The sequence below is a fragment of the Peromyscus eremicus genome, chromosome 1, assembly GCF_949786415.1.
Source record: "Peromyscus eremicus chromosome 1, PerEre_H2_v1, whole genome shotgun sequence".
In the NCBI taxonomy this organism is placed as follows: domain Eukaryota; kingdom Metazoa; phylum Chordata; class Mammalia; order Rodentia; family Cricetidae; genus Peromyscus; species Peromyscus eremicus.
This window is the reverse complement of record NC_081416.1, coordinates 194,680,646-194,691,471: the sequence shown is the minus strand read 5'-3', so window position 1 is coordinate 194,691,471 and position 10,826 is coordinate 194,680,646.

Sequence of the window (10,826 nt, the reverse complement as noted above, 5' to 3'; positions counted from 1 at the left end):
GCCGCGTCCACTGAAGCTCTCGAGATTTGAACCAAATCTCTGAGGTTTCATTGGCTCAGGGTCCTCAAACGATGCCACAGTTTCCCAGAAACCATCACGGCTCCACTTGGTCGTTGCCACGGAGATCATGAAACAAAAGGCGAGACGTCGCTGGCCACGTGACATGCACTACATCACCCAGAAACCCCTTCGCTGGCCAATGAAAACACAGAAGGGCACTTCCGGGCGGGCCAAAGGGTGGCTGGGCCAATGATAGACGAGGAGTCATTTCCTGGCCCGCATCGTCGAGGAGGCGGGAGTTCTGGCGTTTGACCAGCCACTTGGGCTGCGGAGGGGGCTGTGTCGCCGGGTAGTTGCGGTAAGGGAGCTTCCGGGGGTCGCGGAAGCCGTAGCCGAGAAGACGCAAGCGCGAGTCCTTCCCCGGAGCCCCGATGACGTTGGCCACCCACGTGAATGTCGCGGGGTCGCAGCCAACGACCTAGCGCGTCCACCATGGCCTGTGGGAATTTATCAGCAGGACCGAGAGGGACATAAGCTCTCGGAAGGACTTCAAGTGTGAGGTCATTACCGTCGCCCCGCCATTTCCTGGCAGGCTTCTCCTTGCCAGTCCTGCTGACATAGTGGGCGTTGTCATGACTGGGGCCTCTGAGACCTTCCCCGAGCGTTTTACATGATACCGTTCTCCCCAGGTACACAACTGCATAGGTGGATTTCCCTACACTGTTGTGGTCTGTCATGGGGCGAACCACCTTCCCCTGGGGTTGACTTCCCACAAACCCCTTGGTCTTCCATGGGAGTCTCTGCTTCCACATTCCAGACTAGGAAAGAGAGGAAACGTGGATCGTTGGAATCAAGCTATGGCCAGAGAGGGTCAGTCCCTGTGAATGCAAGTCAGGTGTGGAGGTGGGCTATGTTCTCTTGTCTCAAGACGAGGGAGAGTAGCCATACCTCCTTTTAGTCTTCCAGACCCAATTCTGACATTTCATACTGTTGTTCCCGACTCCTGAGTTCTAACTGGTGTTCTCCAAGTACCACTCTTAATACTTTTCCCTTTATGCTTTAGGTCTTCTGTCCTTGGCCTCCACACAACCTGTCTTGAGCTGATATATCCTTAGTTACTGAAAACTGGTTCTGTGGGACTGTCTTCTTCCCTCTGAAAGGCCCGCCGTTCTCCCATTGCACAGCACTTAATGCCTACTTGTGCTCCAGTCTGTCCATTTGAGCTCATTAGGTAGCAATGAGACCACCATGCAGAGAGGTGTTTCCATAGTGATGCCAGAAGAGCCCATACTATGACCTGCTGCCCTTGATATTTGATCTTTTCAGAAGAGGAAGTATCGTTACTGTGTGATGCAGCCTGTACTTTGGGGACAGCAAGCACCTGCGTATGAAATCTATTCTTAGCACCTTTGCCTGTACAATACCCTGACAAGGGCCACTTTTACAAAGTCTTGCTTCTCCCGGTACTGTCCTCTTCCAACTGCCCTCCCTGAGTCCCTTCGCAGAACATGGTATCTTTTTACCACTCTGTGTCCCAGTAACTGTATTCAAGGCTGGCACCAACCATCTTCCAGTTTGTCCCTACAAATGTGTGTCCCAGATATTCTAAGCACCTCACTCGTCATTGTCTCGCCTGTCACCTTTCCAGTAACAACCTATTGCTCTTAGAACCTGGCCCTTCTCAGTTCCCTCAGGGTTCCTCTCCACCCAAGGCCTGCCAGGAAAACAATATCGGAAGCCACATTTCATCTCAAGGCTGACTGGGAGCTTGTGCATAGTCAGAAAATGTGAAATGCCGTCCCCTAAACATGATTTCACAGCATCGTCTGGCTTGAGGCTCCTCTGAAGCTTTTGAGGGAATCTCTCCAGTGGCTAGTGTGTTGACTATGCCCCCTCATTCTCTCCAAGACCGAGACTTCATTTGCCGCTCACACTGCCTCTGAGGATGCAGGGCGTACTGCTTGATTCCTAAGTCACTGTGGAAATGAAACCCTCAGTGGGAACAGGGAAGAGCACTCCAAGCGCCTGTCTTTCCGCTTGTGCTTTTACTAGCCTAGCCCAGTCCTTTCTGCCACAGAGGTCACCTGTGTAGCAGCCCAGATTTTCAGTCTCCAGGGTTTCATTTATGTGCTTCCTTACGCTAGAGATGACTGACGCTGAATTTTGTATCTTAATGCCGTGGTGTCAGAACTGAAGAGAAGGTACCAGAACAAGGAATGGAAACTGGAGAAAAGGAGGTAACTTGGACATCATCATCCACCTGCAGCTGCTGGACTTAACGTCTAGAGACAAGACGATCTTCCATCCTATCTGAGGAGCTCAGGGATAATTCTGCTCTGAGCCCTGTGTCTCTGGTAGGTGAAAGGGTGGCTGATATCGTGGGAACAGTTTCAGATAGAGAACTCTCTTACTTGCAGATGACATAAACCCTAATCAAAATAGCTTCAACAAAAACTATTATTAGCCGGGCGGTGGTGGCGCACGCCTTTAATCCCAGCACTCGGGAGGCAGAGCCAGGCGGATCTCTGTGAGTTCGAGGCCAGCCTGGTCTCCAAAGCGAGTTCCAGGAAAGGCGCAAAGCTACACAGAGAAACCCTGTCTCGAAAAACCAAAAAAAAAAAAAAAAAAAAAACTATTATTAGCTGGGCGTTGGTGGCGCACGCCTTTAATCCCAGCACTGGGAGGCAGAGCCAGGCGGATCTCTGTGAGTTCGAGGCCAGCCTGGGCTACCAAGTGAGTTCCAGGAAAGGCGCAAAACTACACAGAGAAACCCTGTCTCGAAAAACCAAAAAAAAAAAAAAAAAAAAAAAAAAAACTATTATTAGTGGTGAAAGAAATCAAAACTTGTATTCAGTATTTGGCTTCAGGTACTAATTTGATTTGAGGCTCGTGTCCTAGCAAAAGGCTTTCTCTGAGCCAGACGTTATGCAGTACGCCTGTAATGACAGTACATAGAAGGCCGAAGCAGGAGGACTGCAGATTTGAGGCCAGACTTGACTACTTCGCAAGTACAAGGTCAGCCTGGGGCTACATGGCAAGAGCTTGTCTAACCAATAACCCCCACAAGTCTCCGTCTTTTACTCAACACTGCTTTCTTCAATGGCAGTTGATAGGCAGGCCTCCCTTTACAGTCAAGATGGACAGTCAGCAGTCTAATTTGTACTCGCTCAGAGCCATGGGAGCTTGGTTTGGGCTACTCTGACACACACACACACACACACACACACACACACACACGCACACGCACACGCACACGCACACAAACATAGAGTAGGCCAATTACCTTACATATAGACTTGTTGAGGAGATCAGAAAGCAAGCTCAAGTCCAGGACCCTTTTCCAATAGGGTAGGGTTTGCTTCACAAGGTCTACCCATAGCTGCCAGGATACAAGAGATTGAGCTCTGATGACCATTATCTGTTCTACTCTGAGGCTGACACAGCTGGACGTTTAACTCCACTTTCTTTCTTTCTTTTATTATTTATTATTTCTGTTTTTTATGTGCATTGGTGTTTTGCTATGGAACTGGAACTGGAGTCACAGACAGCTGTGAAGTACCATGTGGGTGCTGGGAATTGAACTCAGGTCCTCTTGAATAGCAGTCAGTGCTCTTAATCACTGAGCCATCTCTCCAGCCTTAACTCCACTTTCAAGTATTGCTTCTCATTCTACTTGGTGGAGGACAGTTATTACACCCAGAAGGAATGACCTGGAGTTAGGATATGCCCTGATATCTTGGGATGCTCAGGAGAAGTTATGCAGACATGCCTCATGCTCACTGATGCTTTCCTTTAAGTGGTTTGTCTCATGCTTCAGGGTCTGGGAAGAAGAGAGACATCACAAGCGGAGCTACACATTGTGGGTAAATATTGCAGGCCAATGCTTTCTTCATGCCTGGAGATCGATCCCCAGGCTCCCTCTTGCCTGATTTGCCTCACGTTCATTGTTGGGCCAGGAAAACTTGTGATGTATAGATCTGGGTGGAACATTAAAGGATTCTACAAACCTTTAGATTTTTTGCTCTGTTCTGCACTGCTATTATTATTATTATTATTATTATTATTATTATTATTATTAGTGTCCTTGTTCTAAAGAAAATGGAGGTTCAGGATGGTCTATAAGATTTCTCTCTTGTGGTCAAGGTCAGGGCAAATTTAATAAGCACTGAAAATGAGGTCATAGTTAAATGTGGTGGTGAATGCTTGTAATCTCAGCACTAGGAAGGTGGAGACAGGAAGATAAGAAGTTTGGGGCTAGTCTGGGCTACATAAGAGACCATCTCTCAAAAAAGAAAAAGAAAACAAACAAAAAAATCAGGTCTTTTGTTTTCCAAAGAGCTGCTGTTTGATTTTTTTTTAATTGTGTTATAAATTCCCACACTGCAAAAAAGAGATTCCCCCATTGTTTTTTCCCAGCTACCTATCTGATGTCACCAAATGTGCATTTGACTATAACCAGCTCTTGTGAGCCCATATAATGTGATTCAGGCATCTCATTGATTTATTGCTTGCATTTGCCACAGTCTCCCCCTCTCTCTCTGACCTCAAATTCAGTGTTTCTGTACCCACCTATGACTCCCACCTGGCTACTGTAAATCTTACAGCCAGTGGCACTTGACTATAGACTCTGGTCTTCAGAGGCTTTATTTATGGGTAGGACCAGGAGATAGAGGGCCTCTCAACGTCACTGTAGGAATTCTTGAGAACAAAAGGACCAGCTCCTGCTGCCCTTGGGTATATTGGAGATTGCCACTCCACTATCCAGTTTCTAAAGCTTTAGACTCAAGAGGTCCTGGACGTATGGGACACAGTGACCTTCAGTCTATCCCCCAGACTCTGAGCATCAAGGAAGTCCAGGCTAACATGAACTGGGAGCTGCTGCTTGTCATCTTGCTGTCGCCTGTGAGGTAAATGAAGCCTCTCCTCCTGAGCCCTTCCATCTTTACACTGTTGGAGCCCAATTACCTTTTCAGTTCCTGCCCACAGAGGGTGATCCCTGAAATGAAAAGATGACTTTAACATGAAGACTTTCCTTATTCTTTCTGAAGGCAGCTGGGTCCCAAGGTTGAATCCCTTGCAGGCTGGACAAACCTGCACGAGACTCAAGAACCAAGGTGTAAAATCTTTGGATGTTATCAGTGGATTCCAGTTCAGATCCTCTTGGACAGACCTAGGTCAAGGAAGAGCCTGAACCACTGCAGATGGTGATAAGTGGGAACTGAGGTGACCCAAAGGGCTCCCTTCACTTACTCCAGAATGAGAGAGCACAGAGGTCTGCTTTCCCTAAGAATGGGAGGCACACACTGTGAGTCCTTCCAGGTAAGTGTGACAGTGACATAATCTGACAAGGACCTAGACAGAAAAGAAAGTATAAAATAGCTCCCCAAAGCTTCCCACATTCTTGGCACTCTCTCCTGAGGGATGCTGGAATGTATGTTTCAGTTTCAGTTGCTATAATCTGATGACTTCCTTAAAGATTCTTCTGACTTAAGGTTTCTCATGAGTGAGTCCTTTTACAGTGAAGCAGAAGAAAGGCTCTAGCCGAGTGCATTGCGACATTGGCCACCTTTCCAGTGTGATGATTCTGGTGCTGAGAGAAACTACAGCTTTGATTGAAGGTGTTCCTAAGTCAGATGCACTTGGAAAGCTAGTCTCTAGCATGTCTTTCCTGGTGCTTGGATAGGGTAGAGCTATAGCAGAAAACTTTTCCACATTTGCTACAATGACTGGGCTTTTCTCCTGTGTGGATTCTCTGGTGCTGACTGAGGATGGAGCTTTCCCTAAAGACTTCCCCACACCAGCCACACTCAAGGCCTTTTTCCAATATGAACTTTCCAGTGCTTAGCAAGGTTAGAGCTATAGCTGAATGCTTTCCTGCATTCACTGTATTTGTAAGGCCTCTCTCTACTGTAAACCTTCTGGTGCTGAATGAGGGCAGAGAGTTGGCTGAAGGCTTTTCTATGTTCTGAGCATTCACAGGGCTTTTCTCCAGTGTGCATTCACTGGTGTGGAGCAAGGTTAGGGAGCCTGCTGAAGACTTTCCCACCGTGATTGAAGTTATCAGTCAGGTCTTTCTCCAGAGCAGCTCCTTTGAGGCAGAACAAGCTTGGAGGTTTGTCAGAAGGCTTTCCCACATTCACTGCACTCAAGAGGACTTTCTGTGTTAGGAACTTTCTGGTGACAAACATGGTGGGAGCTGTTAATGAAGGCTTTCCTACACTCGTCGAATTGTAAGGCCTTTCTCCAGTGTGTATTTTCTGCTGCTCAACAAAATTGGAAATGCAACTAAAGACTCCTGTACCAGTTGCATTCATAAGGCCTTCCTGTGTTGTGAATATTCTGAGGCCGAACAATATGGAAGCTTCAAGCAAAGGCTTTCTTACACTGTCCACACTCATAAGGCCTTTCTCTGCTGTGAACTCGCTGGTGCTGAACCATTGAGTGCTTTTGGGTGAAAGTTTTTCCACATTCACTACAAGTATGATGTGACATTTCAGTATGAGCTTTCTGATGTGATCTTAGTTTAAATAAGTGACTGAAGATCTTCCTACATTCTTACACACATGAAATATCTTACACACATGAAATGATTTTGCAGTGTGATATTTGTTGGAGTTTCCCATGAGGCCATTCCCACCTTTTGGGTGTCTGAAGTATCTTTCTTCACAGTGTCTTATCAGATGGTCAAGGAAAGCAAAGACCACCTGGAAGCTGTTGTTGGTTGTTTCTGCTCTTTGTGGGACCCGCCACCCAGCTCCCAAATAAATCACACACACAGGCTTGTTATTATAAATGCCCAGCCTTAGCTTGGCTTGTTTCTTGCCAGCTTTCCTTAACTTAAATTATCCTGTCTACCTTTTGCCTCTGGGCTTTTCCTGTTCTCTTTTTCTGTACATCTTTCTTACTCTGTTGCTGGTTATGTAGCTGGGTGGCTGGCCCCTGATGGTCGTCCTCCTCTGGATACTTCTTTTTTCCTTCTTTCCTCCCAGATTTCTCCTTCTATATATTCTCTCTTCCTGCCAGCCCCGCCTATCCTTTCTCCTGCCTCATTGTTGGCCGTTCAGCTCTTTATTAGACCATCAGGTGTTTTAGACAGGCACAGTAACACAGCTTCCCAGAGTTAAACAAAAACAAAAGTAACACCTTAAAATAATATTCTACAACAGGAAGCATGTTCCACAGAGACTGCATTTGGAAGGCTTCTATGCACCACAACTCCCTGCGGTTCCTTGTGGCTAGACCAAGGTGGGAAGGCGGGCCTGTGCTCAGTGTTCTCTTTACTGGGGAGGACCTACTGGGAATCGGGGCCTTCGAAGATGACTTTTTTCTTTTTTCCTTTTTTGGTTTTTCAAGACAGGGTTTCTCTGCACAACTGTTATGGCTGTCCTGGAACTCTCTGTGTAGATCAGGCTGACCGCAAACTCAGAGCTCCACCTGCTTTTGCCTCCCAAATGCTGGGATTAAAGGCAAGTGCCACCACTTCCCAGCATATGATGAGTTTCTTTTCTTTCTTTTTTTTTAAGATTTATTTATTTATTATGTATATGTGTTCTGTCTGCCTGTAGGCCAGAGCTCATTACAGACAGTTATGAGCCACCATGGGTTGCTGGGAATTGAACTCAGGACCTCTGGAAGAGCAGCCAGATGCTCTTAACCATTGAGCCATCTCTCCAGCCCCACATGATGGGTTTCTTAGCACTATACTTTTTCTTTGGCCAATGAAAGTTCACACTGATCTAGAAGCTTCTGCCACTTGTGCCACAAGTATATGGCTTCTGTTGAGGTTGTGTTCCCTTACCTTCAGCAACATTTAAAATGTTTTTCAAGACTGGGCCGCACATAACACAGGCATAGGCCTTCCAGCTTGTCTTTTTTTTTTTTTTTTTTAATTATTATGTATAGTGTTCTGCCTGCCTGCACATATCCCTGCAGGCCAGAAGGGGGCACCAGATATCATTACAGATCGTTGTGAGCCACCATGTGGTTGCTCGGAATTGAACTCAGACCTCTGGAAGAAGAGCCAGTGTTCTTAACCTCTGAGCCAGTTCTCCATCTCTCCAGCCTGTCTTGTATGTCCCAAACTGAAACACTTCTACAAAAACAACCTGTTCATGAAAGGCTTTCTCCACTCCATGCCAGCAACCTGAAAGAATATATGCACCAGGAGAGCATCTGCGGGGGCTTTGTTGGAAATGGGCAGCCTAGTTTTGTTTGTTTGTTTTATTTGAGACAGTCTCAACTGTACTCCAGGTAAATCTTCATCTAGCGGGCTGGAGAGATGGCTCAGAGGTTAAGAGCACTGGCTGCTCTTCCAGAGGTCCTGAGTTCAATTTCCAGCAACCACATGGTGGCTCACAAACATCTGTAATGAGATCTGGCGCCCTCTTCTGGCCTGCAGTGCAGGCATGCGTACAGGCAGAACACTGTATATACATAGTAAATAAACAAATAAACCTTTAAAAAAAAAATCTTCATCTAGCAGTGATTCTCCTGCCTCTTTCTCCAAAGTTCTTGGGTTATAGGTATGCATCATCACTGAGCTTGTGGGCAGCCTCTTTACAAGCACCTATCCAGCTAGGTGTGGGGGCATATACCTTTAATCCCAGTACTCTGGAGGCTGGGGCAGGCAGATCTCTGTGAGTTCAAGGCTAGCATGGTCTCTGCATGTTTCAGGCCAGCCAAGATTACATAATGAGAACATGTCTCAAAAAAAAATAAGCAAACATGCCAGGCAGTTGTGGTGCACTCTTTTAATTCCAGCACTCTGGAGGTAGAGACAGGCAGATCTCTGTGAGTTCAGGGCCAGCCTGGTCTACAGAGTGAGTTCCAGGAAAGCCAGAGTTGTTACACAGAGAAACTGTCTACAAAAAATAAACAGAAGAGTTGCATAGCACTATGCTAACCCTGGTGTTACTCCTGCCTCCAGCTCCCACTCACCAAGCCTTCACTCCCTCTTGTGACTAGAAACACATCTATCTTGTCAAGCACTCAGGGTTCTTTACCCTGCTCCAACTGTGAACTCACACAGTCCTTGGAAGATGCAAATTGTGGAAGAAAGAGAAGAGAGATGGGTGGCTAGCTTTCACTTAGGGCAACCCACCTTCTGACAGACCAGAGGCATCTCATCTCATTTTTGCAACCGGAAGTGAGAATGTGGTTCATTTTTTACAATCCTAGGCTGAGAACACAGCTCAGTGGTAGTTTGCCTAGTCTGTCCAAGGTCCTGGGTTTGTGCCCCAACATAGAAAAAATTTTTTTTCAAAAAACTATACCCAAAAAAGCCTCTCAAGAATGTCTCATAAAAATAGCACAGTGGGCCAGGCAGTGGTGGCGCACACCTTTAATCCCAGCACCCGGGAGGCAGAGCCAGGTGGATCTCTGTGAGTTCGAGGCCAGCCTGGTCTACAGAGTGAGATCCAGGACAGGCACCAAAACTACACAGAGAAACCCTGTCTCAAAAAAACAAACAAACAAACAAACAAAAAATAGGTCAGTGGTCCTCACATGCAGTAGCCAGGCTCCTAGAATAAATATCTAATAGAAAAAGTAAATGTCCAATAGAAATATCTAATAAGTATCTAATGAAAATTAATATCTAATAGAAAAAAAGGGGGTGGCACTGAGTATGGTGGCGCACACCTTTAATCCCAGCACTCAGGAGGCAAGGTGCGTATTTGTAAGTTCAAAGCCACCCAAAACTAAACAGTGAAACCCGGTTTTGTTTGTTTGTTTTTTGTTTTTGTTTTTGTTTTTAAAAGAGGGGCTGGAGAGATGACTCATCAGTTAAGAGCACTGGCTGTTCTTCCAGAGGTCATGAGTTCAATTCCCAGCAACCATCTCTAGTGGGATCTGATGCCCTCTTCTGGCATAAAGGCATACGTGTAGATAAGCACTCATATACATAAAATAAAAGAATAAATCTTTTCAAAAAAGAGAGAAAGAAGGATGGAAGAAAGAAAGAGAAGGCTGCTAGATACAGTGGTACATACCTCAGAACTTGGAAGACTGAGGTAGGAGGATTGTGAATTTGAAGGCAGCCTGGGCTACAGAGTAAAACCATGTCTCATGTAAGAAAAAAACAATAATTATGGATTAGCCTATAGAAAAATGTCTGCTGTAAATCAAACAGTGAAGGGGAAGATGAAAAGGAATCTCACACAACTTAAGTAAAATGTAGTTCACTTTCTTTTTTTTTTTTTTTTGTGTTTGTTTTTTGAGACCGAGTTTCTCAGTGTAGTTTTGGTGCCTGTCCTGGATCTCTCTGTGTAGACCAGGCTGGCCTTGAACTCAGAGATCCACTTGGCTCTGCCTCCCGAGTGCTGGGATTAAAGGCGTGCTCCACCACCGCCGCCCAAACGTAACACTCTGAACAGATGAAGATAGGTCTCCTGTATCCCAGAATCTAATCAATATTTATATGTATAATTCAGCTATCATTTGGCTTATAAGGGCTTATTGGGAAATATTTATACTATTTTCTACAGAGAAAATAATTTACTGTTTAAAATAACCCTGGACTTTTTTTGTTTTGTTTTGTTTTTTTGTTTGTTTTTTTTTCAAGACAGGGTTTCTCTGTGTAGCTTTGCACCTTTCCTGGAACTCACTTTGGAGACCAGGCTGGCCTCAAACTCAGAGATCCACCTGCCTCTGCCTCCAGAGTGCTGCACTAAAGGTATGCGCCACCCACCGCCACCCGGCTGGACTTTTAAATTATAACCTGTTTTTACGTTTCAGAGCAAAAAACAAAAACTAAAACAACAAAAAGTCAGAACCTAGGACAGAGTGCCATCAACCTCTGCTTGGGGAAGAAGCATCAGAGAACTGAG